Source organism: Pristis pectinata, chromosome 33 (genome assembly GCF_009764475.1).
Source record: "Pristis pectinata isolate sPriPec2 chromosome 33, sPriPec2.1.pri, whole genome shotgun sequence".
In the NCBI taxonomy this organism is placed as follows: Eukaryota; Metazoa; Chordata; class Chondrichthyes; order Rhinopristiformes; family Pristidae; genus Pristis; species Pristis pectinata.
In genome coordinates this window covers 13,528,044-13,554,028 of record NC_067437.1, presented here as the reverse complement: position 1 = coordinate 13,554,028, position 25,985 = coordinate 13,528,044, and the positions used below count along the sequence as shown (strand labels likewise).

Here is a 25,985-nt window from a genome sequence, read left to right as displayed (position 1 = left end):
AATCTATCTATTTATATATAAAGAAACCTATAAAGCCCTATTTACAACATAATGGAGTTTAGTTAGTATCAAAGGAAAACAAAATGTGTTTATATAATTGCTTATTGCACTGCTGAGACTTTGGTTTGGGGATTGATGCCACGGCTGTGTGCTCATGATTGAGGAATGGTCATTTGGTGCTAGTGACCTAGTAGAGATCTTCAAGCTTAAGATATTGTTGATAGGATAGCTGTAGAAATATATTTAATTTGCTGGAGGCACCAGAATTAATGCGGTGTATGTAGAGCTTGAATTTCATTAGTTGTTTTTAGTTGAGTTACTTTTTCCTGTTCTGGTTGGTGTTTAAGCCAGGTATTTTTGGTTAATTTAAAAAAAAAACTTCACTTGAGATGCACAAACATTTGCTCCCTACAAACAACAACTAAACAGCAATTAATAAAAACAATCACTGATTAGTTTGTGCTTTAACTTTTTAATTATCTTGAATATTTTTTTCTTGCAAATCCAACTGCTTTTTTTTTGCTTCTTAGCCCATTCTCGCTCTCCCTTTTACTCTACTGACCTTTTTTCACCACAATCGTGCTAATGACCAGTGCCCGTATACAAAGGGGAGGGGGGGTCAGTTGTTTATACAAACATTTGTAAAGCAAAATGAAAAATTTTGCATTATGGTTGAAATTTATTGTTATGGTGTTTATTGGTAGTGCAGGGGGCAAATCAATTTTATTTTCTGGTCTTTCAGAGGTTTTTATTGGTTAAAACTGAGAAATTCAACCCTTAATTATGTAGTACAGGAACAATAAATGCAGGAACTATTTTATCAGGAAATACCTGTGGAGAGATCGAGGGAAACAAACAGATGTTTTGATGAAAGGCTATCAACTTGAAATGTTGACTTATTTCACATTTCCAGCATCTACCAGTTATTATGCCTCTTGGATTATGGCTTCAAAGATAAGATATTACTAATCAAATCTAGGGAGTTCATGAGGAAACCGTACAGAGAATAGGTAAGAATGTGGAATTCACTACTTGGGGTATTTGAAGGAGAAGGAAGATCTAGATTTGCTTGTGCAGTGAGAATAGTACTGAAAGATATCTGTATGGGTTAGTGAAGATTGGGAAGAGCTCATTTGGGGCCTAAAAACCCAGCATAAATTATTTTAGCCTAATGTTTCTTTGCTATGAATCTTCAATACTATAAAATTTCCTAAATTGCACTGTTCAACAGGCATGCAGAGCAGTCAATTTACATAGAGCTACTTCACACAAACAGCAGTAAGAAATAAGCAGTTCCTATGTCTGAAAGGTCTTAACTTTAAATGTTAGCCAAGGTAATGTTGAAACTTGCTTGGCTTTGTGAAAGAATAGTCAAGCAATCTTCGACATGGATGGACAAATAAGGCCTTGATTTATTGTTGTCTGAAAGACGATGTCTCTGACAATGTAGCACCTCCAACGTTGCAGTGAAATATCAGCCTAAGTTGAGCTTGTGTATTTTTTCTTTAAATACAAAACCTACAGAACAGCAACCCGAGCTAGGACACAGATGGTAGCTTCATTTGATTGAAAGGTCTTTCCATTTCTCATCACTTGAGAAAGGGGGCAGGCACATTAGTATAGCGGTTAGCGTAACGCTATTACAGCGCCAGTGACCTGGGTTCAATTCCTGCCGCTGTCTGTAAGGAGTTAGTACATTCTCCCTGTGTCTGGTTGCTCTGGTTTCCTCCCACATTCCAAAGACGTACGAGTTAGGAAGTTATGGGCATGCTATGTTGGCACCGGAAGTGTGGCGACACTTGCGGGCTGCCCCCAAAACACTCTACACAAAAGATGCATTTCACTGTGTTTCGATGTACATGTGACTGATAAAGATATCTTATTTTATCTTAAGTTCCAGTCTGAGGTTTCAAGCATGAGGTCCTGCCAGTTAGCTGATGGAGTGCAGGGAGCACTACGGGAAAGTCTGGTTTGCAACATTTGCACTTCAGTGATTTGAGAGAACTGGGATAATGTTTTCAATTTCTTGCTGATGCAGTGGGGCTGATGGGCTCTGCCTTCCTGGCTAAAGCTAGTTTATTTGGCATGGGTCAATGATGAAAGCTGGCATTCTCCAGGATATTTTGGCTCTGTTTCAGATGAAACAGTGGATTTACTGGGGGAAAACAAAACTAGGATAAGCTTTGTTAAACAAAAGCATGGTTTACAGTTTTTAACACACAATGTGTTGTTGCATAACAGACATTCTATCTTGTCCTAATCAAATATTAGGCTTGGATTATCACTTGGGACATCTGGAGGATAACTAATCATCTGATTTGAATTGAATGTATGTCTAAGCTTGTTGCAGTAAAATTTGGGGAAAGATTTCTTTCAAGGTGTAAAGTATTGTTTCCTGTCTCATCTGTGGCTGATTTTTTTTCTCTGGAAGGTAGATAATTGCTTGTCTGAGTAAATGGACTAGAATTGTTTTTTGGAGCCTGGAAGCTTGACCAGTGCCTTCAGGAACGTGGCTGTACTCTCTGGGTTTGGATCAGGTCGGACTTTGAGAAAAGTTATGACCTCTGGCGCTGGTTGGATCAGGTGGGCCTTCCCTTTATAAATAAGCAAAGACAGCTGTCATTTGTTGTCGTTGCTATGTGGTGGAGTATATTCATAAGCAGAATAGGGGTATTCTGTTAGCTGGAGAGGGGACCAGAGCAATTAAGGAGGGAGGGAGCTCTCATGTTCGCCCCAGCTCACCAGATTGCACCGGGCTGGGCAAGCAATGCCTGCAATGGAATCCATTAGAATTTGCTGATCTGTTGGAACTATGTGTTGGAGTAATGGTCCTTTCCTCCTGAGCCTGCCAAGACCTGAGTACTGTATGTGTGTGTCTGGTTCTGGCCAGATATCAAAAAATTGCATCTATCAGTTCATGTTGGGTTCTATTTGCCTGTGGTTGGGTCAGGTTGGAATTAGGTTTGTGTTGTTCCCAAGCAGAGCTCTAGTTGTTTGCAAAAGCTAGAAACTCTTCCAAGATAGTAATGCATTCACAGATCTTGTATAATGCCTGAAATCTCTTCAAATAGGTTTTAGCTTCTCTCTCAGCATGGTTTTTACTTCAAAGTCTGTCAAATGGCTTGAAGAGATTGTGTGGATTATAGTTGACTTTTCCTTGTTAAATAAAATACAGAATCATGAATTCCAGAACTGTAATCTTTTGAGCAGTCTTCTCCTGGATGGTGGTGGGTTACATTTACTTGAGGTTGGGGATAAGCAGGAATGAAGAGAGTCATGGACAAAGTTTTAATTGCTTTTGGATGACTATCCGATTTAGTTTATACTGGAAGACAATGTCAGTAGTTTCAAGGTCACACCAGGAAAGGATGTTCTTCCCAACACCCAACCCACCCCCTTTCCACATGCTCTCTTATTTCCATAAGCTATTAGCAGAGTCAAGTTGGGTAAAGTACATCGTTGTTACTACCACAGTCTGTGGAACTGTAGTTAGCAATGGATGGTCCTTGGAGAAACTAGTTTTAAACTTCCTATGAAAGGGAGAGAGTGATTTCTAAGTGGCTTTGGATATTTTTGATAAATGCAATTTCTGCTGTTCCCAGCCTGGGCTGTTAGTCTTTTTCTACGTCAGCCTGTGGTTACTGAGGTTTGCTGCACTGCTCTATATCCTGTGACAGGAAAAAAAAAGAAATTTTGAATGAATTTACTGTGAAACCAGATGTTGGTTGAAGTTTCTGTGGTTCGGGGGGGGGGGGGGGGTGGAATTGTTCTTGGCCCAGTTAAAACAACCCAAGAGTAATGTTTGTATCTAATAGTAAGCCTGTTGTAGTTGAGTAATGTTATTATTTTCTAAATGTTAATGGCAATGGTCTTGTATAGATAGAGCTTGAGATTCATAAATATGTTTGCATGCATAATTTCAAGTGAGTTTTTGGGGAAAAAAAATTACATTTAATGTATCTGCTACTGAAAAGTCATATAATATATCAAGTCATAGAATGGAGCTTCATTCCTACTGCAACTGGAGAGAGATGGTCGTGGTTCCATGACTTCCTCATTATTTAATTGAATGTATTTTCCTAATTTAATTCTGAAGGAGTATAGTTAAACAATTCTTTTTGCATTTTGGGTTTATTGGAAAAAGGATTTTGAACAACTGGACATTTGCAGATCGTAGTAAGCTGTGAAGCCAATATTGGATAAAGGCAGACTGAGGTAATCATCTTACTAAGGAAGTATTCCTGAATAGTGTTTGTGGTCTGGAATATGAATTCAGATGCAGAAGCTAGTTCTTTGTCTGCGATGTTTCTTCACCTGTTGGCCAGTCAGTTGATGTAGGTGAGCAGTTTGAGTTTGGTAGGAGACTTCTGTACCAGAGCATACTATAGTCAATCATTGTAGGAAAAGAACCCTGTTCCACCACAACTTTCTGTCCTCCTCTCCCAGATATATTGAGGTGCTGTTTCCTCTCCAGCACCTTGGTGAATGGTCTGTGTTTTCTTCCAAATTAGCCTAAACAGAAAGTGACAACGGGTTAATCAACAGTGATGCCTTGTACTATGCTGATGCACAGTGTACAAGCCTTATGTTGCACTGGTGCGCAGTGTACGCGCCCATCAGAGAGGTTACCTGATGTTGTCTGTCCAAGCTGGTGTGGGAAGGCATTGTGGGGTAGAGTTGCTCCACAAACTAAACTATTTGAGTGCACCTTGTGGGATCAGAGCAGAATATAGTTTTCAGTGGCAGACTGGCTCTGGCTTTGAGCTGATTTGGCCCTGGGGTACGTGGGGTTGTTTGTACCATTGCTGTTCACTTTGCTACTGGGGCAATCTACTCCACCAGCTGTGCATCGCTGAAGCACGTGGAAGTGCGCTATGCATTTTTTTTCCTCTTCTCCATGGCTGTGCAAATTTAATCTTTTCCAATAATAATCCACTTCCTTTGGGGGAAATTTGTTGAATAATTCAGGATGATCAGCATCATAATAACACAGCAAGTAATTCTGTTCCATCCATCTCCCCTTTTTTTGTCAATTATTGTAAATGATTGAAATCTAGTCACTAATATTCCTCCCAGTGGGAATAACTTCTCCCGACCTTCCTTCTGTACTGAATGTTTGGGTTTGAGATGCTAGCATGGTGTGAATGGAGATCCGTTTGTCCTGTGGTCCATGGGAGAAGAGAAGCAGAGCACGCTCGTGCACGGATGGGTCAGGTTTTTGAAGGGGAATGACAAGATTGGAAGTTTCTCATCAGAACACGACTGAGGGAGCTTCCTCTACTTGCAAAGCAGCACCTCCTGGATGCCAAGCAAAAGCAAGAATGCATAGGGCCAGTAACCCTGCACCACCAGTGCAGGTCCTGGCAATTCTTGTACGTGTCAGGGCATCAATAACATTGTGTTGTTGGTTTTCTGATGACTCAGTTGGTAGTTGCTACCTCAGGTTCAGTTTCCAGTTTAGCTGGAGTGAAGAGGTTGTCGTTACATCCAGCTGTTGTGGTCTTGAGCCAGGTTTATGGCTGATACGTGATGTGTCTTGCTTAAAATGTGTGCATGTATGCTGAATAACAGAGTGCAAAGGGTTAAATTTGGAATAGGTTGCCTATAGGAGGCTCGCATTTGTTGGTTTGTAGAAATCATAAAGGTGTAATTGAGGTTGATTAACTCAATTGGAAGGATAAATGGAGAGAATCTATTTCTTGAGTGAATGCCTCCTGAATAAGGGACCTCTTGGTGTGGGAGGGAGATTTGATGTCATGAAGTACTGCTTCACACTGGAGAACTAATATCTGAAACTGTATTCAGACACACACAGAGCCATCATTGATTGAAACTTTCAGACTTAAGATTGGCTTTATTCTTGATTAACTATAATCATACAGGACAGAAAATAGGCCCTTTTGGCCCACCGTGTTCACGCTGACCATCAATTGTCAATCTATACGTCCCATTTACCAGCACTTGGTCAGTCCATAGCCTTCTATGCCTTGGCAATACAGTGCTCGTCTAGATACATCCCAAATGTTGCCTTCACCCCCTCGGGCAGTGCATTCCAGATTCCAATCACCCTGAAGTTCTTCCTTGGATCCCCTCTAAGTCTCTTGACCCTTACCCTAAACCTATGCCCTCTAGCTTTAGATACCTCTGCTGGGGGGGGGGGGGGGAAATATTTCCTACTGTCTGTGCCCCTCATAATTTTGTATACCTCTATCAGGTTCCACCCCTCAGTCTTCTCTGTTCTAAAGAAAACAAACCCAGCCTCTTTTTGGGGTGGGGGGGGGGGAAGTGTAACAGAACCAAAGTGAGCAGATGGATTGAGGAGAAAATGTACCTGAATGGCACAAAAGGCTTCAAGCCGAGTTGGCCAGTGCTGTGATTAACCTATGCTTAGCTGTGATGCCTTCCATGACTGAATACTATTGTGGTGCAGCAATGCCAATGAAAGAGATTGTTAGTTTAAATCTTTGCCATAGCTCATTGTGAAACTAAATTCCATGTACTTATTGTATTCTGATGGCAACAGTCAATCTAGTCTAATCTGCTAAATTTGTATAACCCACTCATCATTTTCTCCAATTCCCCCTTCCCAATGGGTACGCTGAGGTCTGGAGGTTAAAGACCACTTATCAATGTTTTGCATTTGCAACCTTGAGTAACTGTCTTTAGTCTCAACATCAATTAAACTAATCGTTTTCTAACTACCTTATGGGATTGTCAATAAAGGTTATTCCTCCGTTTGATACTTTTCCTAAATTCATGGGCCCAGTCTCCCTTTCCCTGCATATTGGAGATGTCCTGACACCAGGAAAACTGTTAAATAACATGCAGCAAAATGGGGGGGGGGGGGGGGGGGGGGGAGGAACTTAAGGAAACCTTGAACTATAAATATTTTTTGTGGTTCTTTTGCTTGCAAATTGTGCTAGGAGCAATTGCACAAAAGTGTCACATTTGTGTTAAAATTCTTTTGTGTGCTATTCTAATGGGGGCATTGACTGACTCGTTCAGGAATTTTGATCCTGTGTGTGTCTATGTCTCTTCCTTCTGAATATTTTCTAGCTTTTCTATATGGGAAGTGTTAAACATAAGCTATTTTTTGCCCAATAAATTGGCAAAGCCTTTGATTTTCAGCAGCTTTTCAAGGAGAACTCTTTTATGTGAAAGCACCCACTATCCATATTTGTATTAGTTTAGATAAAGTCGCATCATAGCACTCTAGTCGCTCGTGCTGATACTTTCTCCCTTTATTTACAGGGCTTGTGTCAGAAGCAATTGACCTTAAAAGAAATGGAACAAAGCTGGGGAAGACAACCAGAGACCCATACAGGTATCCTAAATCATCTAGGAAGGAGCTTGGAGCTGCCTTGATATTACAAAAAAGCTTTTTTTAAAAAAAAATTGACGGTTGCAGGATATTCGGGGCCAATTTGGGCTTTATGTTGAATGGGCTCATTGTTAATTAACACTTGTTAATTGGCTTTAGGAAGAGTCATATTTCTAGATGTTAAGGAATTGCAGTTTGTTTTATGAACACCTTTACTATTTCCTCCAGTGTGGTGGTGATGACATTGATCTGGATTTGACGGTTACTGAATCTAGCCGAAGTGCAGCTGCAGAATTGACGCAAATCGAGGTATTTATTAGTCATGGCTTTTCTTATTATGGGTATTCTTAAACATAACATTAAAGTGGCGAATTAAAGAAGGGGTTTATTAACTAACATTTTAAATGATGCATTGACTTCGAGTTTATTGTTTTAGTTTTGCCTTGGATTGTTCTTCCTTAAGCAATTTTCATTTCTGAAAATGGTCACTTAGATGGGAAAGCATTGACAAATCTTCCTTCCTTTTCCCTAGAGGGAATTGCCTTGCATCTGAGCTCTCCCTGTGTGGGTTGACTTGCAGAACTGTCAGCACAAAACTAGGACAGTGTATTAATAAACCAGTGTGCTGAGACATGTTGGAGGAACTGTTCTTGTATCTCTGCTGTATGTGCAACTGGAGCAGTCAATTACTTCAGCACCCTGGGACTGGGAGAGGGAAGGTTGCTGCATATTTAAGTTCCTACCGGTCCACTGATTATTTGCATGCATGGATTGATGAGGTACTTCACCATACAGCGTACCTTCCCAAAATAACTGAATTGGGAAGATGAACTTTGGAAATGTCCAACCGCCAAGAAAGTGGTACTGAGAAATTTACTGGACTTCATTTTGGGGTCTCAAGAAATGGGTCATGAGATAGTTGATGCATTGGTTTTAATTTTACAAAATTTCCCAGATTTGGGGAAGATTCATTGGATTATAAAACACTGAATGTTACTCCAACTTTTCCAGAAAGAGGATTGGGGGGGAGGGTGGGGGTGGGAGCAAAGGAAGCAGGAAATTACAGTCCAGTTAGCTGTCTGGGAAAATGTTAGAACCTATTATTAATGTTGTTATAGCAGGGAGTTAGAAATAAAATTAAGGTAATCAAGCAAAATTGATTTTGTGAAAGGGAAATGTTTGACCAATTGGGGAATCGAACTTGAGGGCATAAATTTAAGGTGAGGGGGAGAAGTTTAATAGAAACTCAGGGGGCGACATTTCAGCAGCAACACAGAGTGCTGGAGGAACTCAGTGGGTCAGTCAGCAGCTGTTGAGGGAAATGTACAGTTGATGTTTCAGGTTGAGACCCTTTATCTGGACCCCTTTTTGGGCAACTTTTTCACCTTGAGAGTAGTTAGTCAATGGAATTGTTAACCCGATTTTTGAAATCCCACTTCCGTCTGCTGTAAATCACACAGTGCCACAAGTTAATTCAAGGGCGTTTATTTAGCAATATATCACTAGGGAGAAATCTTACTCTATCGTGGAGCCTGTAGCGGAGTTCTCCAAGGTACAGAGGGGGCAGACAGTAATTTATACAAACATTGTCACGCACACTTTAATGAGTCAGGCACCGGAGTTCTTGGTTGAGCAGGAAATGGACAAAGGGCAGCCTCACACCCCAGGTTCAGCTAATCGTTTTGCAATCAGGTGAGACAAAGGCAGGTATCACCTTCATTGTTTGAGACAACTTTCCCATTTCCCGTTAAGATTGACCATCATCTCCATGGTCAAACATAATGGGAATCCAATTAAGTTCCAGACACAGCAATTATCACATAGCACCTAGCCCAGGAAAGCAGTGGTGTGGTTGTTCTGGCCTGAAGGACACTTTTTAAATCATCAGTATTTTGAGCAACCATAATTCTCATCTGTCTTGATGTGAATACTGTTATAGTTTATTAATCCTACACCTCCTCAATGTGGTGCCAGGGGTGGTTGAAGCAGGTACATTATTAACAACATTTAAAAGGTACTTGGGAAGGAAAGGTATTTGGGCCAAACAGGCAAATAAATGGGACTAGCTTGGATGGGAATCTTGGTCAGCATGGACTATTTGGGCTGTAGGGCCTGTTTCTGTACCCTATGACTCTAATGGAGTTGTTTTCAAGAAGTAACCTATGCTGTGGATAAGGGGGATTTGGATTTCCAGAACTCATTTGATGAGTGCCACATCAAAGATATATGCACAACATTAAGGCAACATGTTGGCATGGAGACAAGATTGGCTGGCCAATTGGGAACAGTTGGCATTAATAGGGTCTTTGGTTGACAAGATGTAACAAATGGTGTGTTAAAGGGATTGGTGCTGGAGCCTAAACCTTTCACAATTTGTATAAATGACTTGGATGAGAGATTGCAGGTAAGGTCGCTAAATTTGATGATGACTTAAGGATAAGAAAATTGTTGTGAAGAGGACAAGGAGGCTACAAAGAAATGTGATAGGTGAGTAGGCAAGGATCTGGCAAATGAAGTAGAATGTAGAAAAAGGTGAAGTTGTCCATTTTGGAATGAAAAGTTTTTTTTTACAAAAAGGTACATTCTCTAAGTGGTGAAAGATTGCAGAGCTCCAAGATGTAGAGGGACCAGGGTGCCTTTGTGTGTGTTTTGCAAAAGCCTGGAATGCAAGTATAGCAAGTAATTAGGAAAACAAACAATGCTATTGCTTACTGTAAAGGGAAGTGAACACAAAGATAGGAAGTTTAAACTTCAGTTATATAGGCCACATGAGATCATGTGGAGTACTATGTACAGTATTGAAGGAAGAATGTAAATGCATTCAAAGTCATTTAAAGACTGCTTATAAAATGATACCTAGAATGGGTGGGTAGTTGTCTTATGAGAACAAACCAGGCTTGTCTGCTGGAGTTTAGAAGTGTGGGAGGTGACTTGATTGAATCATAAGATCTTGATGGGATGTGGAGAGGATGTTTCTGCTTGTGAGAGAACCCAAAGCCAGGTTACCCATTTAAGACGAGGATAAATTAACTTTTTTCTTTGGGAGTTGAGTCTTTGGAACTCTCTTCCTCAACAGGCAGCAAAAACAAAACATGAATATTTTTGAAGGTAAGAGGTCAATTCTTGATGAGTAAAAGTGAAGGGTTTCTAGGAGTAGGCAAAGTTGAGGTTATAATCGAGTCAGTCATGATCTTATTGAATGGTAAGAGGCTGAGTGGCTCAATCCATGTTGGCTTAAATACTTCCTGCAGTTGTTTCTTAGTTTAGGTTACAAATTTCACTTGAGGACGCAAATCCCTACCAAATGGAATAATAGAAATGCTTTTTTCCCCCAGAACCATATCATTGAAGATTGGGTAGAAACTAGCTGAAGGAAGGGCTCCTCTAGAGTCCTTTCTAGATGTTTAATAGCTGACTCATGCTTATCCAACAGAATAACCATTAAACTGTCCAGCAAGTCTACTGCTAACACAAAACCACTGCTCTCCTCCCTATCCTGTAAATTCCATTTGTTAAACTTGTTTTGGCACAGAAGTTGTTTCTTCCATAGCTCGTCTATGAATCTCGTACTAATTGGTAAGGCAGGCAGGCTTTGATGTTAAGCAGGGCTCATCATTATTGAGCAGTCAATTTATGTTAATTTTTCAATAAATTATTATTGGTGGCCCTCCAGACTGTTAATTGTTCATAGAGAGTAAATAAATATTTGTTTCTCAAAATGAAAGGAGTGTTGTGTTAGCTTGTGAACACATCAATTAGGTGTGAGTTGTCGGCAAAAATTCCTTCCTTAAACCTCCACCTCTGACATTTCCTCCAGGCTCCTCTTGTAAAAGTTACCACTTTGACCAAGCTTTTGGTCTCCTAATATCTCTCTTTGTCTTGGTGTTTGTGATTTTGATTGATTAAGCATATGCCCTGGGGTGTCTTAATCAGTTTTAAAGGCTTTATGTGAATGCAAGTTTTTGTAACTAGTAAGATTGACAAGGAATGTCAAGAAGATTAAGGGAAAGCAATAAAGCAGTGAATAACATCTGGCTTTTTTTTAAAGTGTTGTAGCGAAAGGCCATGGGAAAGGAATTGGTTTAGTTTTGATGGGGAAAACAGGTGAATCTGTGACAAGTAATCCCAAAACACTTTTTTTAAAGTCCCTGAGCCCTTTGCCCTAAACACAGAATTTAGTGTTATCCCTGTAATCCACCACTCCTTCTGTATACAAGTAGACAAATAACTGACCTGAAATGCATAACTCTCTGTTGATAACATAGTTCATTTTACTCATCAAAAAGAAACTCTTGTACTTAATAGGGCAAAGTATTTTTTTCTACATCGCTTTCCTCAGATGGCAGCCATACTCGGGTCCTCTGGCTGAATGCCAGTTATTCACATGTGAGCCTTGATGCTAAATATTTGTGGATTCAATTGAGATCTGTGCACACGAGTGATTAGGAACTGAAATCATGGCTAATTATTATCTTTTGTTTTTCTTTGCCTTCCTCTCAACCGAGAAGTGTAGAAGGTATTTTAGTGTCACTCGCAGTCTTGTAATAAGTGTGATTAATTGTTTTATTTTGAAGATGGGATATAAACTTGATATATTCAACCTTGTTCTTATAACCCTTCTGCCAAACGCCAGTGAGTGATGCAAGGCTAGATTGCTGAAGCCCATTGTAAATCAAGTTAAATTACAGCAACAAACCTGCTCTTGGATATTCTCAGCAGAAGCGCAACATTCCTATCATCCAGACCAGCAGCTTTTAACTCAAATATTCATACATCTGGTGTTTTGTTTTCATTCCAGAGTTTGAACTTTTCAGTTCGACTTTATCATCAAATGTTTTTTATTGCTTTTTGAATAAATAGAATTCCTCTCTTGGGTCAGGAATGGAGGTTACCAAATTTTGAGTAGTCCACTTCTTATGCCAGGCATGGTTCTAAATTAACTTCTTGAACTCCTGAATACTAATGTAGCAAAAACAGTTTTGCCCAGAATAGCACTGATCCTCCATGTTTTCTTCTTTTCTCTCTTTCGAACTGTTCTTGGATGTTTTTCCAACATTTACCTGTTGCCCTTCAACTCCGTGTAGATTTACGATAATATTGCCAGGACTCGGGCCTGAGTTATAGGGAGAGGTTGATTAGGCTAGGACTTTTGGAAGTGGTTTGAGGCAGGAACAATACAACATTTAAAAGACGACACCTTTTTTCTTTCTTCTCCCCACTCCCATCGTGCAGAAGATCCAAAAGCCTGGAAGCGCGTACCACCAGGATCAAGGACAGCTTCTATCCTGCTGTTATAAGACTATTGAACAGTCCCCTAGTATGATAAGGTGGACTCTTGACCTCACAATCTACCTCGTTACGGCCTTGGAACTTATTGTCTGCCTGCACTGTACTTTCTCTGCAACTGTAACACTTTATTCTGTGGTCTGTTATTTACTCTTGTACTATTGCACTGTTGTAATGAAATGATCTGTGTGGCTGGCATGGAAGTTTTTTTCATTGTACATGGGTACATGTGATGATAATAAACCCATTTACTTGGACAAGTACATGGATAGGGAAGGGTTAGAGGGGCATGTCCCATGTACCCATGTTTGGACCTAGCCTAGATGGGTATCATGGGTGAGTTGGGCTGAAGGGCCTGTTTCCATGCTGACTCTACCACTTTTCCCATCTGCTTGAATGAGACTCACAAGTCTATTCATCATGAGATCCATAATTTGCCTTGATTTCTACCTTTTATTCCTTCTAGCAAAGACCCATCTGGCTGAGGTTATGAAGTATTGAAATGTTTTCTCAGCAGTGGAACCCAATACTCTCCTGCCTTGATTTGGACAGTGGGAATGGCTCTTGCCTCACAATTTTCTGGAAGGCAACACTCGTGTTCATTTCTTGCTCTCCTAACTGTGTCATCTGGAGGGGGGGGTTGTGGGTGGGTGGAGGTGGGGTGGTGTCAGAAGGAAAACTCTGCATTCCTTTAGGATCTCTTCTTACATTTGGATATCCTTGAGTATTAGGACACCTGATTTGGCTACGTAGGAGCTTGTCTTCACCTTTCGAAGCAATGATGTTAATTACCAATTACAGGCCAGTTTGGTAGGAAGAAGTCCCCAGTCCTCTGTTGTATGAAGGGATCTGTGGGTGATCCAAACTCTCTTTAATACATTGTACAAAAGATAACACCTTTTGGCAATGCAGTTCTGTCTAATCTTGGGTGGGGCTTGGATGGGATGGGGAATTAACTGAGAGAGATTGCTACTATTGAGTTTGCTACTATAATAGTTTGTACTATAGTTCTTCACTTGTGCTAGTTTGGATAAACAACAACAACAGAAGTGTACCAGCTCTGCCCAGGAATGATTCCTTACCAGTGATTCAACTTCAAAAGTGACATTGAAGCTGCAATTGCTGTTGGTATTTTGCATGACAATATTGCTGTAAATTATAAATGCATGAAAAATAAGGAATCACTGTTTTGTGTAGAGATTATTCATCGAATCCTAAATTGCCATAAATCATTTAAGTTTAAAAACTATTTTTGGATGCTGATGTAGCTACAATATTTTTTAATTTCCATTAGTTCTTTCTCTTTGGATATATTCTATTTTAAAACATTTTTTGTTCACTTTGTCATTGTTCTCCAATTTACTGGCTGAGGCATTTGAGGCTTGCGTTTAGGCACAGTAGGTCAATGTGCAATGCACAATATCAACTTACTAAAAATACAGTTTGTTTAGAGCAGAGGGAATAGGACTTCTGACAAACTACAGGAAATTCTCTCCGTCTACATAAGATAACTTCTCCACAAAAATGCAATGAGTAAAAAATGGCTAACTAACCACTAGCATAAAATCAACCTCTGTCACTTTCGACAATGTGCTCACCAAGCCTGCAGCAACACTGCAGAAGCTGGGAAATTTGAAATGAAAGGCACAATGCTGTAAGTAAGCAGCAAGTCAGGCAGCATTTATGGAGAGAAAAACAAATGTGTTGGAATAGCAGAAAGGAGGGAGGTTGCAGAGAACAGTGAACATCCGTGATAAGGTGCAGACTATAGTTGTCAAGGTAACCATTGTAAATTCTGTCAGTCTGCCAACTCATTCCTTTGGATTGATGACTGTACTTGCACAGAATTCAGAAGTTTCACTATCTTTACTGCCAATTTTCACTCTGCCCTCAGATTCCATATCAAACCCTTCCATTTCTTGACATTGTTGTCTATGGCTCAGGATATAGATTAGTGACTAATATGCATTATTAGCCCACAAACTGCCACAGCTGTCTCAATGCTACCTCCTTCTACCCCACTTTCTGTAAGGATGTTAATTCTCCTAGTTTCTCCCTCTGTCAGATCAGTTCTGCCACTTAATTTTTAGAGATGGATTTTTCCTCAACCATGGCTTCTCTCCATCATAGTTGGCAGCGTTCTCGACTGTCTCCTCTATTGCTTGCAGTTCTGTTCTCACTCCCTCTCCTCCCAGCTGGATAAAGTTCCCCTTCATTTTTGTCTTTGCCCTGCCTCTCCTCCCCCCACCCCCCATCTGCCTCCACATTCAGTGGGTTATCCTCTAAGTTACACCATTTCAATGGGATTCCACCAACATGTATCTTCCCTTGATCCCTTTTCAGTATTCCAAAGGGATGTTCCCTCTGCATCTCCCTGGTACGTTATTCTTCTTGTGGCACTTTCCCATTCCAGCATGGGAAATGCAGCGCCTACCTTTTTACCTGTTCACTTCCAATTGATGCAGAAATTCACTTGAACTTTTTCAGTTTTAGTATTTTGCCTTTGGTGCTCATGATGTTGCCTCTTCTACCCTAGAGAAACCAAATGCCGATTGGATGACTGCTTTGTATAACGCTCTGGTTCAATCCGTAAGAGTGACCCTGAGTTCCTAGTTGCCTATCACTTTAATTGTGTTCTGCTCTAATCTTTGACCCGTCTATTATCTACTACATGTCTACTACTTACAAAACCTCATTGTAAGTTTAAGGGACAGCACCTCATCCTCCACCTGGGCATGTTGTAGCCCTCTTGATTGAATTCCCTTTCTTTGCTGTACCTCTAGATCTGGCTGTGATAGAATTGATCTTTTCATTGATATTGTAATTTATTTCTTGGTATTAAGTGAAAAGAGTTATGGGTGCTAAAACTATTTTAAATTGCTAAGGCCATTTCTAAGAGACATTAAGTTTTTTAAAAAAAAAGTTTAGTTTTTAATGCCTGGAAACATTTAATATTACTGAAGTCAGATGTCTGTCCCAATCAAGTTCAAGAGACGCCACTGAGTCTTCCATCTGGGCATGTTGCAGCCCTCTTGAATTCAACAATTTCAGCTAGCCAGCAATTTTCTTCCCCTATTTTGGTGAAATGTGGTCTTTTTTTTGTCTTCAAATGCCAGTTTTTAAAATTAAATGTTACCTTGATAGCTTTGGTCTGCACCCTCTCTCAGACAGTCCCTCTGTTCTCTCCATACCATTCTACAACTTAAAATGTGCTTGATTTCTCACTTTTCCATTCTGGTGGAAAGGTCATTGACTTGAAACACGAACTCCGTTTCTTTTTCCATGGATGCTGCCTGACCTGCTGAGTACTTTCAGGATTTTCTGCCTTTGCTCAACAGGTTTGAGTGGTGTTGCCATTATGCTGTCACCTCCACTGTCTGGGAACAGTTTTATCACGACATATAGTCGCACTTTTATTGGCTGTATGGTTTCTCAAAAGCATGATGCTTAGATATATTGCAGAGTGGCTTGCCGTGGTCTGTGATTATATTGCATGCTAATTTCCCAAAGCCTCTGATGAGAAAGCTGTGAAAGGAATATTTGAAAGTCACTACACGTGGCAGAGCTTTCCTCTTGGCTCTCTGTTAGCCTTTCATTGCTCTTATTACCTCTGATGTGCAGTGGCCTGATTTCCTGATGTTATGCTGACTCTCGTAGTTTGTCTAAATAGTCATTTCCTGTGAGCTGATGAGTTTGAGGGCTGTCAGCATACTTGGCTTCAAGCCCAGTCTTGTTCCTATCACTTTATGGTTGGAGTCACCTGAAGGGCAATGAGTGTAAACTAATTTTTTTTCATCACAGAAAAGGAGATGGGGGTATTTTTCAAGAAGTGCCCATAATAGTTGATTTGTGCTGATTGTGACTGCTATCAACAGAAAATCTATTGGACAAGTGGAACAGTACATTTTCGTATAATGCCAAAGGTCTCTTTTAATTACAAGGCAAGTTCTTTGCTTTGTCGTCTTGCCATGGCCCAAGTGTAAAAAGAAAATTACTCCAGGAATTTGCATGCACAAGTGCAGAACAATTGCTAACTAAATTGCAAACCTAGTGTGCTGAAACACTTGCTGTTTTGCAAATGTCTCTGGATGCAGGGCAAACTTTACAACTGACAATCCCCCACAAAAAGCCATGACATTCCCTTGAATCTTAAGTGGGTTCCATAGAATTTCCTGTGTTACTGGGAAATATATTGCAATGTTTAGTTATAAGTGCATTAGGATATCAATTCAATAAGCAGTGATTACTATTTTAGTGGAATCTACGCTTTCTTTGCTGTACCTCTAGATCTGGCTGTGATAGAATTGATCTTTTCATATTGGAATTTGTTTCTTAGTGATCAGTGAAAAGACTAATGGGTGGTAAAACTTAATTTGCTGAGGCCACTTCTAAGGGACATTAAGTTTCTTTTCAAAAAAAGGTTTAGTTTTTAATGGCTGGCTGCATTTGATGTTGCTGAAGTCGGATGGTGTCTGTGTCTGTGCTCCAATCATCATTAACTCAACTATGCAAATATTTTCTCTCCATCTACACAAAGGAATTTATTCTCCCTTATTCAATCAAGTCACCTTGTAACTGTGAATTTTAGGAAATGCAGCCTTGACCTGTGTGTTCTCTCAAAATTTAAACCTTGAGTCCAGCCATCATTTGAACAAATCTTTCTTGCTCTTCTTCCTGAGGTTAATCTGTCCCTTTTGGTTATTTATCTGTTCACATTACTCCAGCTACAGCCAACCAAATTTGTAAAGTTTAGAATAAATTCTATTGCCTTGAATCCTTGCCCTTGAATATAATGGCCACTGGTCTTTATTACTTTCCTGCACCAGTCCCTGATATTTTAATTTGTATACATGGACCTCAGTCTCTTTGGGCTACCATTGGTTTTTCTCTTCACTTATAAATTACTTATTTCCTTTTCAGGTCAAAAGTTGATGATCTCGCATTTGCTTACATTAAAATGCATTTACTATGGTTTTGCATATTTGTTTAATTTGTTAATATGGCTTTGAAATTTAAGTTTCTATGTACACTGCTTAAAATGCTGGCTCTTTGTGTAATCACCAGTGGTTGATCTGTAGCTTTCTATCATATTGCCCAAGTTGCTTTTAAGTACAGTGAATAGTTGTAGTCAATACATATCCTTGTGTGGCATCACTAATCACTCCTACATTCTGTCTACTGCAGCTCAGTCGGTTTCTTAGTCTAGTTAATAACTTACCTTCGAGTAAATGAGTTGCACCATTAGCTAATGGTCCCCTTGTCAACCTTGATGGAATGACTCCACATCCGTAGATATACTCCTGTTTGCTGCTTAGAATACTTTTTGAAGAGAACTGTTGACCATTCTTCAGTTCTCCACACTTCCTTACAACATAGAAGCAGGCCATTCAGCCCATCGTCTAAGTTGGCTCGCAGATCAATTCCATTACTTCACTAATATTTCCCTGTAACTTGTTCTCCCCACAATTTCACTGCACACCTACAATAATGGGAATGGGCCAATTCACAGTGGCCAATTAACCTACCAAACTGAGTGTCTTTGAGATGTGGGAGGAAAACAGAGCACCCAGAGGAAAGCCAGGTGGTCGGAGGGAGAGTGTGAAAACTCCACACAGCAGCAGGTCAGGATTGAACTTGGGTCGCTGGTTATTGAGGCAGCAACTCTGCTGGTGCGTCATTGTCCCGCCTTCACAAGTCTACTCCGGTAATTTTCAAGGTGTTCAGCCACTCTCTTCTGGTGCACAACTTGTTCTAGGTTGAAGACCAGGTTGGCAGCCCCAGTCACTGAAGTGTATGGGCTGCACTGTGCTTGACCTGGACCGTTCTGTTCACACTCACTGCCTATGCTTTTCCTGCAGTGCACTGTTACAGCCCCACAGGCCTGAATATTCTCCAGGTCTTTTTGCCGCAGCTGTCCCATGAAGCAGACTGGACATGGGTGGTGGCTACTGAGAACCTGCCCCTACAACTGCCCTAATGGCGTTTTGACAGCTTACTGCTGTCAAAGGTCTTTGGACTGTTTGTAGGTATCTCTGGTCAGAGACATTAAAGTTGGTGCAAAAGGATTTAAATATTAAAAAAGTTCAAGTAAATACTTGAGCACATTCAAATGACAATTAAAAACATTCTGATTAAAGTAAGTTGAGAAAGTCCTTACCTTTTTTTCACCAGGATCTGTGAAACATCCAGGTAAATTGAGTTGTGCTACATAATCCCAACTAAGACCCAAGAAACTTTGCAGATGCTGGGATCTGGAGCAATACACAAAGTGCTGGAGGTACTTGGCAGGTCAGACAATATCTATGGAGGGAAATACCTTCTTATTCTGGCTTCTACCCTCTTCCTTTCCGATCCTGATGAAGGGTCTCGGCCCGAAACTTCGACTATTTATTTCCCTCCATAGATCCTGCCTGATCTGCTGAGTTCCTCCAGCACTTTTTGTGTATATTCCCAACTATGCTGTAATGCTGTGGGGGTGGTTGTTAAGGATGTCCAGCTCCTTGGCTTGGTGTATTTGAGCAGAGTCCAGTGTCAGAGTGGGTGTTGCATTGGTATTTGACCTCTGGCACATTCCTCACTTCTACATTGTAATGTGCAGGTGTTTTGGCAAGAAGCATATGCACATGCTGAAGCTGTTTTCTACAGAACTGTGGAATTGTGAGCAGCACAATCAGGCCAGTGTTTTATTTCAAGCATGTGTGATCAGATGTTATTTTCAAGGTACAATTTTGAAAGGACTGTTACCAATATTTATTTTAAAAAGTTAGTCCCCGTTCAGAATGCTGCGAAATTGCAACAATCCAGTGACTGTTCCCATCTTGAAATGTGTGGAGTTTTGATGGGGCGTCATGTTTTTGACAGGACAATTTGGTTGATTTTTTAATCTTTTATCAATCCTGGAGATAGAAATTAGGATCTAGACCAAAACAACCATGCATCATTTTTAAACATTCACTGCTTTACAATTTTAATTATTAAACCATACAAATCTTCAATCATTGCCAGTTTGTTTTATTGGCTGCTTGTCTCTCTGATCCCATTTCTTACAAGCTGAGCTGCACTAAATTCTGAATTTGTTGTTTCAATGAGATGCTATGTATGTTCTTTCCACAGCCTTGGTTCTATCAAGTTATTGTAATCCATTGAGTTGAGAGATGGATTGACAAAAGTACTAGGGGATGTTTAATGTACACGGGGCTATTTAACAATTAAAAAATCAAATGCCTTGCCCCAGCAAAGCACAAGGACATCCTGCTGGAGTTTTTTGTTTTTAAAAAAAAGACCAGGAATTTTCCTCGGACTACTACATGGATGTGCCGCATACCAAGGAAGAAGAGCTTGTTAGAAATAAAAAAGAACTGCAGATGCTAAATCTGAATTTAAAAACAGTAAATACTAGAAATACACAGGTGATGCAGCATCTGTGGAATGAGAAACAGTTAACAAATTAGCTTTAATCTGCAGGGAAGGTTGGGGTAGAGATAAATAGGATAAGGGATATTTGAGGTGGGTGAGGCCAGGATTGCCATGGGGGTTGATGGGTTAATGGAGGCTGTTAGAGCGATAATCCAGACAAAGGAATGTAAAATGTTATGAAAAGCAGGGTTGTCATTCGTGCTCAGCAGGTCGGACATTACTACCAGAGGGAGAACAATTGAACCAATTGATGACTTGCAGTGAACATGGCCGCTTCTGATGCACTGAAAGCAAGTTATCTGAAGTTGCAGAATTTGATCTCATCCCGAAGGCAGCAATGTGTTCAACTGGATAATGAAGTATGTCAGTGACGATGGAATATTGGACCAGGGAATCGTGAAGGGAATGGTCCCTTCAAAATGCTGAAGTGGAGGGCAGGCTGCACCTGGTGATGAAATCTTGTTTTTGTTTCACAGGGATGACCCTGAGCTTCTGGTTGCCTGCTGCTTGAATTCTCCATCTCAGTCCCACAGACCTATGCGTCTGTGGCCTCCTGCACTCTTTCAATGAGGCCCAGTACAAGCTAGGAGAACAGCACTATCTCCTGTCTGAGCAAGTTGCAGCCTTCTGGACTTCACGGGGAATTCTACAATTTCAGATAACACACATTCTGTCTATGTCAGAACTGGCTGTCTCTGCTATGTCATCCACCTGTGATATTGTCTGGTTTTTCCTCCTTATTAGTACACTCTGACCTACAGAGCTTGTTCAACAGCCCTGGATTTTGCTATATTTTACATGCCTTGGCTTGTGTTCTTTCTCTAACTGCTGCCTTTAACCCATTAACCACTACTTATCGCCAGGCAAGCCTGTCATAAGTTTTTCCTTTTGTTCTATCCATCCTTCCTATGAAGGGTCTTTGACCTGAAATGTTAACTCTCTCTCTTTCCACAGATGCTGCTCACCTCCTGGTTGTTTTCTGTTAAGAATTTGTTGGAAGGCAGTCTGGGGTGTGAGGCTAGTTGCAGGGAGAGAGAAGGGGTGATGTGCAGAGCATATCAGGCAAACTGGAATTCTGAAAATTCAGAAATTTAATTTGGAAACTGAAAAACAATGGTGTTTTTATTTCATGAAGGAATTGAAGAAAACAAATAAAAGCAAGTTGATGTCAACACTACAGAAGCTCATTAGAAGCCCTCTGAGTTGCCACACCTCTACTTCCCCACCCTGTAGAAAAATCCCAACAATGTCACACCAGGAGGGGACTCTAGCTCTACACAGACTTGGTATAATTTTCTAAATTTGAGAACACAGGAAGAGAATTTTTATTTAACTTACTTTGCTCACATTTGCAAATTTCCTCCAGCCTATGCCTCTACAGAGGATCCAACCAATGACACATTACAGCCAGCATTTGCATTGTCTTAGTGTCTTGGCAAATGGGCCAGAAATATTCTCCTAACATCCTGCCATGCCATTCTAGAAACGGGACTGGAAAGTTGTGTGTTGACTAATCCAAGAATGTTTCGCTTGTTGCTTGGGCAGTGTGCAGGATAATAACTTGGCAACCATTGGAGTTTGTCCATATGTAAACTACTGATCATTTCTGGTCACTATTTACCGATAAGGAACAAGCTGCAGATGTTGTGTGATTATTGGATCATTGAAAAATGCAAATCTGGTCCAAGTGCTTCCAGCAATTGTAAGCTGGTTGCTGTCAGTTATAGGTTGCAAGGCATTCTGTGTATCCATGCTATAAAATTCCATAAAAGAACATTTCAAGTTAAATACCTAAAATGCAAAAGTTGAAACTTTGGCATCCACGTGGAGTTGATCACTTGCACGATCCACTGACTAGCCCGTGTCAGAGGCTCTGGGTTGGAAAGATGTTGCAAACTGAATCTAGCACATAGGTTTGTGTTATTCACAGTGTGCTACTCTTTAATTATAAACTCTGCTCTGGAACTGTTTTATAATTTCTTGGATTCTCTCCTCACCTTCTGTTAAATATAGACAAATGACAAAAACAGTTCTTTGGTATAAAGGAACAGTTTCTGGAAATAGAAAGCTAGTAGTTCAAGCATTTGTTACCTCTGAAGACCTAAGGGTAGAAGCTGCCTGGTCCCAGTAATCTTTTACATTTCGTTACCATTTACTCTGTGTCCCCTCTTGCCACAGGTGAGGTCCTGGAGGACTGGTGAATAGCTAATGTTGTTCCATTATTCAAGAAGGGAAAGGGGGATAATCCTGGTAACTATAGATTGGTGAGTCTCACGTCAGTGGTAGGGAAGTTACTGGAGAGGATCCTTGGGGATAGTCGGTATGGCTTTGTGCAGGGCAAGTCATGCCTTACTAACATGATTGAGTTTTTTGTTGAGGTGATACGGGTGATTGATGAAGGTAGAGCTGTGGATGTTGTCTATGTGGATTTTAGTAAGGCATTTGACAAGGTCCCTCATGGGAAGCTCACCCAGAAGATTAAAATGCATGGGTTCCACAGTGAGTTGGCTGTTTGGAACTGGCTTGCCCGTGGAAGATGGAGGGTAGTGGTTGATGGGACTAATTCTAGCTGGAGGTCTGTGACCAGTGGTGTTCCGCAGGGATACTTACTGGGACCCCTGCTGTTAGTGATGCATATAAGTGACCTGGATGAAAATGTACGTGGGTGGGTTAGTAAATTTGCAGATAGTACGAAGATTGGCGGTATTGTGGATAGCGTGGAAGACTGGCAAAGGATACAGTGGGATATTGATCAATTGTGGATATGGGCGGAGAAATGGCAGATGGAGTTCAACCCGGCCAAATGTGAAGCGTTGCACCTTGGGAGATCAAATGTAAAGAGACAGTACACTGTTGATGGCAAGACCCTTAACAGTGTTGATGAGCAGAGGGATCTTGGGGTCCAAGTTCATAGCTCTGTTACGAACCAGCAACAAAAGAAACACACTGAGTCATTATTCAGTGTTAAGAACTATTTTATTAATCACTACTTATGATAATAAGAAAAATAAAAGTAAAAATGTTAGTATGTTAGAAGTAAAAATGTTAAACCTTGAACATTAACCCCAAAAACTAAACTCTGTGTGTGTGTGTGTGTGTGTGTGTGTGTGTGTGTGTGTGTGTGTGTGAGACAAAGTCCCAAACTCCAAGTCCAGGAATGGTTCTTAAAATTCAGTTCAGCAAGCCATAAGGTGAAACATGAGCAAAGGCTTCTTCAACAACCACCGTTGTCTGAAGATAAAATGTAGACGTAGAGAACATCGAGAGAGTAATTACGAAATCCAAATGCTCCACGATGGAACCCAAACGACACTTCAGTGTTTACTCGGTAGTGACTTCCTCACCCTGAAAAGCATCCGAATCGTGGTCGTCCACACAAATACCTGTTTCCTTCTACAGGTCAGCAACAAAGTGAACTCCACCAGATTACTTCCAATTTCCATACATGGATTTCAGTGGCAGACACAGTTATTGTTTCTCATCCATCATTAGAGGAAAAACTAGCAGGCTGGTGTCTCTCTCCCTTTTCTCTCTCTCCCTCTTCGACTGACTGACTTGAACAACGTCATTACATCCTTTATCTTCTGTTGGCGTGTACACACACACACACACCCCTCTCTAACTCTATCTTAAAGGGACATTCACTGAGTCCGTAACAGCTCCCTGAAAGTTGCTACACAGATTGATAGGGTGGTAAAGGCATACGGCATGCTTGCCTTTATTAGTCAAAGCATTGAGTTCAAGAGCCAAAGTTATGCTGCAGCTTTAAAACTTAGGCCGCATCTGGAGTATTGCATTCAGTTCTGGTTGCCCCATTATAGGAATAATACGGAGGCTTTAGAGAGGCTGCAGAAGAGGTTCACCAAGATGCTGCCTGGACTAGAGGGTATGTGCTATGAGGAGAGGTTGGACAAACTTGGGTTGTTCTCTCTGGAGCGGCGGAGGCTGAAGGGAGATCTGATAGACATTTATGAGATTATGAGAGGCATAGATAGAGTAGACAGCCGGTATGTTTTCACCAGGGTTGAAATGTCTAATACCAGAAGGCATTCATTTAAGGTGATGGGAGGTAAGTTGAAAGGAGATGAGCAGGGCAATTTTGTTTTTGCAGAGTGGTGGGTGCCTGGAATGCACTGCCTGGGGTGGTGGTGGAGGCAAATATGATAGGGGCGTTCAGGAAGCTCTTGGTTAGGCACATGAATGTGAGGGAAATGGTAGGATATGGACGTTGTGTAGGCAGAAGGGATTAGTTTAGTTGGCCACTTTATTGCTAATGTAATTGCTTCGGCACAACATTGTGGGCCGAAGGGCCTGTTGCTGTGCTGTTCTATGTTCCATAGTGTACAGGTAGTTCTGCTATAATGCAATGGTTGTGTTCCTATGAAACCTCACATTATAGAAAGTCGTGTTGCAGCAGAACTAGCTGTAGCTGCCTTCAAAGTACAGATTAAAACAGGTTTTTCTGAATGTGCTATAACCTATGCAGCCTGCATAATGCAAATAGTGTTCCCTAATCCATTAATCATGTTATAACCAATTTATGTTATGGAACCGTGTGTTGTAGCAGAACTACCTGCGCTTGTTTTCTTTGTTACTGTTACATTTGTTAATTTTGATTTATTTCCCCACATACCCAACCCTGAATCAGTATGTCGTCTTCCTCCAGTACAAATACTTAACGTGCACTATCTAAGACTGCCATTTCCTTACAATATCAGAATTATCAATTTTGAAGGAGCCACATTGATTTCCTAATAGAATTTAAATTGAACAGTAAATGTGTTTTTTTTCATTATTGATAAACTGAAAGTGATTTCAAAACTATTCTTTTGCTCTAGCTTTGTGTTTGTCAGCTTTGCTGTTCTTAAGTCTCCAGTGGTATCTGTGTTTACTTTTTTGCCTTTATGTATTTTAGTTTTTATTAATCTGCCTCATCTAATCTAATGTGGCTTGCTGTAATGGTTGTGGAACATGGTTGCAGGAAACCATTCTGAATGCACTTAAGTTCATGCCTTTCTGATGGTTTAATGTCAGATAATGGAAGATCCTTCCTGTATGGTTGGAACCTCACTCCCAGCGCACGTTGCCCCCGGGAGGACTGCACTGGGGACGAGACGGTCGCCCACCTCTTTGCGGGCTGTAGGTTTGCAAGGAGGGTGTGGCGAAAGATGCAAGGGTCCTTGTCACGGTTCATCCCCAGCAGCAGTGTAACAGAGGATTCTCTGATCTATGGGCTGTTCCCGGGGGGAGACACAGAGACGGACATCAACTGCTGCTGGAAGGTCATCAACTCTGTGAAAGATGCTCTTTGGTCTGCCCAAAACTTGTTGGTCTTCCAGCACTGCGAGATGTCCGTAGGGGAATGCTGCCAGCTGGCACATTGCAGGCTGCAGGAGTACGTGCTGAGGGACGCACTGAAGCTGGGCGCAGCCAACGCAAAGGCTCGGTGGGGAAGGACTACAGTTTAGGATTCTTCTGCCACTGGAGAGGGAGGGGCGGGGACAGGGAGAAAGCCCCTAAATATTGTAAGTACTGGACCGGGTAGCTTCCAGGGAGCCACATGTGTGGCATTGGTGCTGTTTTTTTTCTATATAAAAAAAGTAACACGAATGATTTGTGAAAGAATGTAAAGGTTTGCACTGTTTTGTAATTGTATATAGTTTGTCTTTTATTATGAATAAAGTTTATTTTATAAAAAAAAATGTCAGATAATAGAAGCTGAAATTCCCCTAGAAATCATCATCTTTACTACATGTTTGACTAACTTCCACATTTTATCGTGACTGCTACCAGGAGCCTACAAAAGAACTTTCACAACAATCTTGATTCCTTTTTCCTATTTTATTCTTTGCATAAAGTTTTCATTTTCTGCTTGCATCTAGTGGTGAGTAGAAGGATGTAACCTTTCGTCAGAACATTCTGAAGGGTCTGTGACTTGTTCTGTCTCTTTCCACAGATGCGG

General features: G+C 40.8%; 1 protein-coding gene across 2 annotated transcripts in view; it reads left to right on the top strand.

Moving 5' to 3' along the window:
* LOC127585475 (myocardin-related transcription factor A-like) overlaps nt 1-25,985 on the top strand; it is a 165,839-nt gene that overhangs the window by 11,594 nt on the left and 128,260 nt on the right. For both annotated transcript variants that reach the window (XM_052042952.1, XM_052042953.1), the window contains exons 2-3: nt 7,252-7,324; nt 7,550-7,630. The gene's annotated coding sequence lies outside the window, so the exon portion shown is untranslated. The remainder of the gene's footprint in view (nt 1-7,251; nt 7,325-7,549; nt 7,631-25,985) is intronic.